The sequence below is a fragment of the Microtus pennsylvanicus genome, chromosome 22, assembly GCF_037038515.1.
Source record: "Microtus pennsylvanicus isolate mMicPen1 chromosome 22, mMicPen1.hap1, whole genome shotgun sequence".
NCBI classification, from domain to species: domain Eukaryota; kingdom Metazoa; phylum Chordata; class Mammalia; order Rodentia; family Cricetidae; genus Microtus; species Microtus pennsylvanicus.
Window position 1 is genome coordinate 32,745,842 of NC_134600.1, and position 10,505 is coordinate 32,756,346.

The 10,505-nt window shown below is 35.9% G+C and overlaps 1 long non-coding RNA gene across 1 annotated transcript; it reads right to left on the reverse strand.

Annotated features, from left to right (window-relative positions):
• Positions 1–981: 981 nt before the first annotated feature.
• On the reverse strand, positions 982–5,345 carry LOC142839667 (uncharacterized). Its single transcript, XR_012908801.1, has 3 exons — positions 5,236–5,345; positions 3,126–3,326; positions 982–1,704 (listed from the first exon to the last, which is right to left on the reverse strand). It is a non-coding gene; the product is annotated as an uncharacterized LOC142839667 (long non-coding RNA).
• Positions 5,346–10,505: the final 5,160 nt, after the last annotated feature.

Below are 10,505 nucleotides of genomic sequence, written 5' to 3' on the forward strand. Positions count from 1 at the left end.
ACAGTAATCACAAGTATCAGGACAGCTGTCCTGATCAAACAGCGTGACTCAGGCCTGGCAGTGCCTGCTCTCTGCTTCCTGGATTAAAGAGGTGAGCACCAAGGACAATGATAGAGGTCACACACTTTCCTGGAGGGTCCTGCCATCATCTCTCCTCTGGATATTCAAGAAATGGAAATATTATTTAGTCTCTTATGTTTATTTTCATGTTGAAAGATGACAAGAAGCAGCTCTTTCCCAGAACAGCAAACACAAACATCAGTTTCCATCATTAGTCATTACAGAATGCAATTAAAAATCAAAATGTCAGCATGAAATGACTCCATCCTTGTGTCGGAGTGAAAAAATCGCTAAAATAGTGGTACCATATGCTGATAGATATGCAGAGGAGCTGGAAGAGAGCTCAAGGGTTATTCTGTAAGATGGTTTTGGCAGCCTCTTAAAGACATACGTATGAAGCTGTCATGCGTTTCACCAGCTGCACTCTCAGAGATTTGTCAAAGAAAGTTAAAGTGATATGCAAGAAAAAACAACATGTATATAAAAGTTCAGAAAGATTTTATTCATAGTGTGCAAGATTACAAATAAGTACAAAAGCTAAAGATCAAAAGAACATTAAGTTGTCAATGAACAAATGGCTTAATGAAGCACACAATTCCATAAAAAAGAAACACAAGATTATTACGAAGTGTTCAACATCCCTGCCCATTAGGGAAATAAAAATCAACATTCCTTTCAGATGCCTGGTTACCTAAGCCAGAGTGACTATACACAATAAATCTCACAACAAATGCTGGCAAGGCTGTGGGGAAAGAGAAAACCTATTCAATCCTGAGGGCAGTGCAAATTACTAGAGATATTATGTAAATCAGTATGGAGGTTTCTGAACAAATAAAAAGAGCCGTAGCTTGTACCCCTGCTCCTCCACTTAATAAAAACTTAGTAAGGATTCCAAGAGAGGGCAGACAGAGAAGCCAGAGAAGAATGTGGGTAAATAAACCTGAAATGACCATTCTGAGAATATATCTACAAGTAATATTATCCAGGTGTATCACATTATGTTAAGGGATTTACATGTATATAACTGTACACATATATTAACAATTAATGTAAAATGGCTTCAAATTTGAAAGAGAACATGGAGAGGTATATGGGAGGGTTTGGAGAGAGGAAAAAGAACAGAGAAATGATGTAATTATGTTATAATCTCAGAAATAAAAGAAATTATTTAAAAAAATGGCACATATTACTCAAGTGGAAAGGAGATGAGGGGAAGGTTTCTAAGGTGATAAGGAAGAGAGGGGAGAGGAGGAAGGAGATAACACAGTAATGCAAACTTCTTGAAAATGTCAGAATGATATAGACTACTCCATATGATAAAAAGGGGAAAGAAAAAGATTGGAAAGGACAGATGAGTCAGTCGACAGTGTTTGGGAAAACTGATTCACTACATGGGGGAAATGAAACTAGTGTACAGAAGGGTTGGCCCTCTGGAACAGAGATCTGAGTTTGGGAAGCTTTACCAGGCGGAACTAGACAACAGGGGAGCCAGATGCAGCAGGTGGCCGTTGCTTTCGTGATCCATGACATCTCAGGGGGGAAAACGTAAGTCGCATATCGTGTGGTGTAAGTGTGCATTTGACGCAAAGGTTGCAGGTATTCGATCTTTATTCAGTAGTGTGCAAACCAAGTAAATAACATCTCCTGTTAGGACAAAATGCATATTGAATTACATGTCTTGCATGTTTTCTCCCATCTAGACAAATTAAATCAACTTTTTCCTCCTTTTTTGTAATCTTTTTTGAGTATTTTATACATGAGGACGCAGCATTTACATGGCTTCATGGCATCTTTAAAGGTTCTGTCTTCTGTCTCTGCCTGTCTATCTGTCTGTCTGTCTGTCTCTTTCTGTCTTCATCTCTGTCTCTCACATATGCACATGCACACACATACACACCTGCACGTGCCTGGGCACCCTTCGGAGTCTCTTCGTTGTAGCTTATACCTATACATAGGAGCTGAGGGTTGATCATTTGGTATTGGATAACTGATCTGGGAGATTGACCCTGGAGAAAACATATTCTCCATCTGTCAGCAGCTTTCCCTTCCTGTACTACTTCCTCTGGGACTGTTTGCCTTCTTGTATGAACCTTAAATGAGTTAATGGAAGAAAGTATTGTTCCATAGTGTTTATTCAACAAGGTCAGCTTCTTGCATGCTGTTTTCCCCTGCATTTACTGATGACTGATACATAAAGTGAACAAAATTAGCATGTGATTTTGTGGTTTGGACAGAAGTACACATCATGTTATTGTTACTATCTTCAGTAAAATACACATTTAACCTCCAGAAAATAAATTAACATTTCTGCATGTGAATGAAAAATAGAAATTATTCAGAGGGTCTGAAGAATACATACTAATACATATAAATCAATATTGAAAAGAAGAGTGGTTTTCATAAAACTGAGTAAATGAATGCTTTATGAATAAGCCTTCTTCATTATTTTGCTTTACTATAGCATAAAAATGGAACATAAATATATATTATAATAATCCCTCTACTGAATAATATTCCCTGAGCTGGTAACATGTTCTATACTCTACAGCATCTCTTACTTTCCTTTCTTATCTTTTAACTTACCATTCCCTTTCTCATTTTTCCTCACAGGCATGAGAAATATGCACTTATTAAGAAATTCTTGGTGTTTATTAATTGCAAGTACTATCATCTGCACTAGACTAACATTAAAGTAATAAGTTCAATACAAAGCTGTACAAGCAAAAGCAAATATTAGGAAAATAATATACTAGGGGATTCCTCTTGGAAATGTGTATGTTCTCAGAATGTTAGTAGTCAAAATGACAGCAACCCGCAAAGCTATAAACTTCATATATGTATATATATATATATATATATATATATATAGTGCTTACACTAACCATATTGTGATGAAGAATATGATTCTCTTTCTTATAAAAGCATCCATAACGGTGTAGTATTATTACAAATCACTAAATTTAGTATACACATTTATTAGCACCTAATAAACCATAGATAGCAAGCACAATGCTGTGGAAATCCAAGACCTAGCACTAAAAGAAAACAAAATAACATTATATAACCCTTTATTTCGTCTCTGTAATTTTTCACCATCACCTCCATCTCTTCCCTCTCTTGTGCTCTAGTCTGTTCAGGAAGACAGTTGAATACACTGGGAAGATTCGACAATAAACATTCATTTTTTTACTGCCATGGAGACCGGAAAGTCCAAGATTAAGGTCAAGGTGCCAGAGGGTTTGAGGCTTCCAGATGATTATCTTGTCCTTATACTCTCTCATGACAAAGAGAAGGAGAAGAAGGGGGAGGGGGAGGAAGATGAGGCTGAAAGAGCAAAGAAAGTTTGGTCATATCTGTATTTATAGAGGTACCAATTGTATAATGAAGCTTCTGCTCTCTGAACCAAGGCACTATCTTCACACACCATCACATCTGACTTAGGATTTCACTTTAAACCTTTGAAGAGAGCACTGAGTCCATGTCCTTCCTGGTACAAAGTATCTTGATGATATTCTCTGAGCCAGCTTCAGAAAAAGGTATATATAACTGAGTTCTTTAATACTGTTTTTACCTATCAACATCAGGGGTCATGCACCTGAACTCCTACAGAGAGCTTACACAAGGAATAGAAAGGGCCTACAACAATGGCATTATGGTATAAGCCTCCGGGAATCATTTATACACTCCTTTTCCTTTCATCCTTATTACCATGGATGAAGAGAAACAAGCAGAAAAAAAATGGAATTTCCCTAGCTAATTTTGCTAAGTGTGTATTTGGGAAGATTAAGACAAGTGAGACCAGTAATTGTAGTTTATGATATAAAAATTATTTGTGTGCTGGGAGGTAGACAATTTAAGCATAAATGAATGCCATCATATATTTAAGGCTGTCCCAAACCCTGTTATAACTTCCTCAGTATACTAATTTGTCACCTGAGATTAGAGGCAGGATGCTGAGGGCTTGGAAAATTTTTCAGCAAATAAATCAGACCTTGTGATTATTTTAAAATTATCTTTCAGATAATATAACATGATAAAATTGATAACCTTCTTTTTTATTTATCCACCAAGTAATTCCTCAGGCTGAAAAAAGTAGGAATGTGATTATTCACTAATGAGAAATTCATAGATCTGGAAATAAATCTTTGGAAGTGTGTGACTCGGTGTTTTCCGTTATGTTCACAAAGTTATGTGACCACAGTTATCTAGTTCTAGGGCAACGTTATTTTGACCAGTAAAAATTCCATCCTATGAGCAGCCTCTGACATTCTCATCTAGACTCTAGAACTACTATCTTGACAGGTTTGGGCACTTCACATACATGTGATCACATGGTCTAAGACATATTGGTCCTGGCCTCTTTATTTAGCTAATTTTTCAATTCACTCTATGACACGGTATGTAACAGCCCTATCTAATGATATAATATTATATTTTATTGTAGGCCAAATTTCTTCACAATCCACCATTTCATAGTATTTGCTTATATCTATATTTAAGTTACTATAAGTTATGCTAACGTAATATTGATATAAATGTTGTCTAGGTGTGTATATTTTGAATGTTTTGTAAGCAATTTTTATCAGTCGAAGTTCTGGGTTAAATGGCAGTGCTCTTTTTAAGTTGATGAGTAGTTGTCAAATTATTTTCCACTGTTGACACCACTTATTTTCCATAGAAATAATTGCTGTTATTGTGCATATTGCAGTCATTACAGTGTGGGTTCTTGGTGTAGTCCCTCACTTAAATGGGTTCCCTTGTGTTTTTGACCAGTTGTTCATCTTCTTTGGATAAATGTCTACTGAAGTGCTAACTATGATTTAAAATGGGAGACATCTTCCTAAGGATTGGACCTGGGCCACCGAGCTACCACTTGAGTTCTTCTCTATCTTTTGATTCTGGCACTGAAGAATTCCTCAGGTATTTTCCATATGAAATGATTCTTACATTGAAATACCGTCTTCTCTTGGTTATCTTTTAATTTTGGTGGTAGCTTCCTTTAAGGGTAAAAATTTAAATTTTAGATTAATTTAAATTTAAGTATTTCTTTAATTTTTGTGATTTATAATGAGAAACTTTGGGGTACAGTCCCAAGACCCTCTTTAGGGTACAGATTGGATGCTACAACAAGTGAGAGGGACTTTTTTCTTAGGGTATCTGAGGCGAACGAATGACCTCTCTTACTCTGTGTTTTTCAGAATCAGCCTCTTTATTGTTTTGTGTCTGATTTTCTTGTCCTAATTCTAATTTTTCCTAGATTCTTCTCTTCTTCTTTTTTCTATGCTAAAAAGTCTTCTTTTCACAGCAGCCTAAAAGCAAAAAAAAAAAAAAAAAAAAAAACCAACTCAGGAATTCCCTCTCAGTAATCAAAAGCACATTCCTAGGGCAAGTGATGATAGGGAATTGAACCACTGCCAAGGCAACACAAGGTTCCAAGGTTACAGGGGTAAGACCATGACCAGACAGGAGTGGGTACAATGCTCAGTGACAAACTCTGAGATGTAGGTCTATTGTTAGCAGACTGGCAAGCAAAGAATTGGCCTGCTTTTTTTAGGGTGCTTTGTGTAGCAACCTGGTTGGACATCTGCAATGCTGACCCTGTGCACAGCTGTGAAGTTTTAAACTTATGATCCATTTCCAAAAAGCCTTTAGTCCGGTTTGAACTTGCTTTGAGGTGAAAGTGAACTAATTGTGTGTAGTCTGAGCAAAATGGAGTCAAGCAGGCTTTTAAGTGTCTACAGTCCTTGAGGAAAATACAGATCTAGTTAAGATGCATGTATTCTATACATCAAAATTATATAGGTAAATGAAAAGTCATCTTCCTGACAACCCACGGACATATGTGTCCATAAGACTGAAATGTTTTCAGGAGATTAGATATACACTTCACATGAGATTACACACTACAATGCAAGTGTTGGGGAGACACCAATTTGCTTTAGCAAATGTGAACAACAGTTTTTAAAATCTAGGGTCCTACAGGCCTTGCCTGGATAGGATTATCCTCCATCAGAGTCTCTCCTCTGGTGGGTTGACATCTTAATTATCAATTGCGATATGTTGTTTATTTCTATGGTCATTGACAGGTTTTGATGTTTTATCTCAGAAACTGCTGCCTAACTCCAGGGCATAAACACATTCCCATAACTCCCATTCTGTAACCAGATCTACATGACTTAAAAACAAATACCAATCCTCAGTAATAAGGCATTCAAATCCAATGTTAAAAGCAATGCATTTATTTTTAGTACTTTGTTCTCAGTGGAGAGCTTCCCACATATTACAAAATTAAATAAAGTAGTGATGCTACCTCTATCTAATGTCTGCATTCTCTTCTGTCCATAGGAAATGTATCACAGTCACACTTTCAATGGATGTTCTATCAACATTTATTTATTTGTTTGTTTATTTATATGTCTATTTATTTATTTATTTGTAGCCAATTGGCCTAACAAAAGCTTAGGTGTTAGCTTTTTCAACAGGACTGGCAAATCCTTAGACAAGACAGTCACACACCAGTTACTGGAGTAGATGGTACCTTTGTGAGGACAAAGGCTGAGGAATAGAGACAAGCTCATTCTTTAGTATCACCGCACATCACCCAGCCAGACTTTGCACATAATATCTTCGTAAGCACCAAATTTCACTAACCTCAGTGTCATGTGAATAAGTCCATAGTGAGCTGCTAATGAGAATGTTTTGTAAAATAATAGTCTTTTCTCAGAATCTAATTGAGGATTTCTAATTAGTGTGTGTGTGTGTGTGTGTGTGGTGTGATATTATTATAAAATCACATTTACTTAGAAATTTATTAAAATCACTTTAACCATTGAATGCCAATGAATACTTCTCTTATTTGTATGTTAATGACTTTCTCCATTTACTTTAATTAAGCAATTAGAGGAGAGTTTAGATGAAAAAATACCAGCAGTTAAAATAGCTCACTTCACCTGTAGAATAGAAGAACAGCAAGATAACAGAGTCTGATTCCTTGGACTAATGTTGTAAAGAGTTTCAGCGCACTCTCTGTGGTAGAAGCCTACAGCAAAGGGCAGCTGAGTTTCCACCACCGATTTACAAGCTGTCATGAAACACCGGTGTCTGGTTATTTATCACGCAGCCTTTCATCCCTTCCAGTGTGGATCTCTCCCATCACTCCACTGAAAGCGGAAGGTCAGAAGTTATTGATGCTGTAGTGTTCAGCCCTATGACCTTTTAATGCTTGAAAAGTAAAGACTTCACACAGCATCACACCCTTGTACAGTAAGTATCGTTCTGGGACATAAAACTGCCTGGTTACACTCTGATTCCTTTCTTGCTTCCATTTCTCCTCTTCATCAGGCCTCCATTGCTCCCCAAAATACAGATGTTATTCATGCATCTAAATGACTTTGTTTTTCTTGGGACCATTCTCCTCTTGTTTTCAGTGATCACCTTTCAATAGCATAAAATAACAATGCAAATGAATCCAAAATGTTGTCTCTGGTGTTCCTAACATAATCCTGGCATTACAAATGTCAGCAAAATATTGCTGATGGTATTGTACTATAAGAGGAAACTGAATCATGCAGAAATAGCCCTCCATAAGTAAGGAGAAAACTCAGAAAGACACAAAACAGAACAGGGACTCATAACTTTCATGAATGCAAGTCTCTTGTGTTTAGAGACATACTGTCAGATTTTTTAATCAGATAGTTTCATTTTTATGATAGTTACATTTTCTATGGTTCAGCGGGTTTTACAGATGCCTGAGCTTCACAAAGAAATTGGAAAAATAGGTTCACAATGCCTTACTGTCTACTCGTTCTTAGTTAAAATAGTCATTTTTGTTTTGGATTAAATTTTAGTTTAAAGATTGGTACCCTAATAAATAAGGGATATAAATAACAAAAAGTGAACTGAGGGCTATAAATACAAAGCAAAACCACCCTTGCTAAATATTACTCTAGGTTCAAACCGTTCCCTAGGTAACTGTTGTTAAGAAAGTTGATAAAAGTTTTTATGCCTTTTATGTCTTGTTGTAACCTATGTGTTTGGTTCATATCCCTTGGAGGCCCTGCCCTTTTCTAAAGGGAATGAAAGAGGACTGGATCTGAAGTAGAGGGGAACTTGAGAGGGGACTGGGGATAGTTGAGGAAGGGAATATTGTGATTGCGATATAATGTAAAGGAGGAGACTAAATTAAAAACAACAATTAACAATAAAAGGGGAGTTCGTTTTCAATTATTCTGACATGTGTTACTTTTAAAATCTGAGGTCATAAAGAGGGCTGCCAGGACCACAAGACCCTCTACTATTTCCTGTCCTTAGTAATCAAGGGGACTGCCTTTATTTTTTCTCTTTCAGTTTTGGGCATCAGGTTTATATGACAATTTTCTCCTCTATTCTTTCAATGTGAATCTGATTCAGTCTTGAACAGAGCATGACAACACCTCAACTATACCACATTACCTCTCTGCGCTGTTCACCCAGCAGTAGTCCAGGACATTTTAACGTACGGAATCCCTCAAACTTTGTCTACCAGATTCTCTCATTTACCCATTATGAGACAAAATACAGACTTCACTTCAGTTCCGTTATTGAGGGATTCAAATATAACAAGACAATGAATCACAGAAAGCAGAAATTAAAGCACAGTAGCACAGAGAGACTTAAATGTACGTGGTAATCAACAGTGATGAACTGGCATCCTTATTGCTAATTGCAAAGTTTATGGAAATTGATCATAGCTACTTTCATCATCATGAGCTGATCTTCAAATTGTATTTCATCTCTTTTCTGGTGCATTTATGACACACCATTCACTAAATTTTTTATCAGGAAGCAATTCTAATTCTTTTTTCATTTTTTAATTACAAAATGAATACATTATCTAGAAAAAAGTTTGTAGATTTCAAATAAAATATTAATTATATTTTCAATAATATAATTTTATTTGTAGTCATGAAGGAAACTATTTTAGAGTCTTTCTCATTTTTTTTTTCTGTTTATGCTACTTTATCCTTTTCTCTGTTGATTCCTCTAATAGCCAGTCATGGTGAGGGACCATTTTAAAGTCACATTCCCTAGAGAGTCTCATACAACTAACCTGATGACTAGAGTATTCAGAATCAGCATGAACATTGAAGAACAGTTCTCAAAACCTCCAGTGCTTCCTTCAGTAATAGTCAGAAAAGCTGTCTACACAAGCCTAAATCCTAGACATTAACATTCCTGCTTCCCTGTCCCTCACATTTTACATTTTACCCACTACCAAATTCTGGTTCTTTTGTCATTTGGGTATTTCCCAAGCCAGCCTAATACCTTGCTTCTCCATGACCACCACCCAAGTGTTACTTATCAGTTAAACTAAAGTCAAAGGAAAGGCAGTTACTAAGGAATGCTTGATGTTTTCTACTCAGTTCCTTCTTATGTGTTCTTTCCTGAGATTTGCTTCAAACCAGAGTTACTCAACTATATCTACATAACATGAGTAATAATCCACGGATTTACTCTGCATTAAGTCAGAACATGCCTGCAATGAGCTTCACACAATTTTTTAACATACCCTAAAAACTCCAAAATATAGGTACTTGCTTTTATGTTACTTCCTTGTTAATTGCTCCTGTGGAGAACATAGGAGCGATAGGCATGTGTGAGTACTGAACCTTGGATATGTGGGTGGCATGCTGTGAAATGGTCTTCTAAGAATAAAATACATATAATATTTCAAAAATTTGTTATTGTAAAAATAATGCTACATATCTCACGGGTGACATTTTATATTGATTATAGGCTATCATGTTATTGTTATTTTTGATGTATTGGCTTCAAATACATCATTACATTCACCTAGATTTTCTCCATTTTCTCTTATTTACATATTTTAAATATTTCTTTTCTGGAATGGCAATATACTTTTTGTAAAGTCCCCAAATTGATTTTATATGAACAAATATCTAAAATGGGAAAACTATCTTAGAAGAGTAGTTCTCAAAATCCTGACCAAGGGTGGGAGGATGAGACATTTTAATGTTTTAAAGTATATATATGTGTGTGTGTGTGTGTGTGTGTGTATATATATATATATATATATATATATATATATATATATATATATATATATAATCACCATACATGTTTGGTGATGAGTTGATTCAAGCATAGGAACTTACACCCACCAGCCAAGTTATCTACCATTATCTTGCAACATTTATCTGTTAAAATCATAAATCAACTCTTTCATGCAAGGTATTCTTTAAAGTACCTTTTATTAAATTTATTCTCTGAAAATGTCATCCTTGCATAAACTACATTCTGATTTCTCTCACTGCTCAAGAGTTGCTTTTTACCCCTCCCATTCCTGTTAACCTTCCCCCCTAAGAGTCAAACCCCTCTTATAACCATGTCTTTTGTTTTATTTTGTGACCTAATGAGTTTGATTGGGCACTTCTGAATGACCAAGG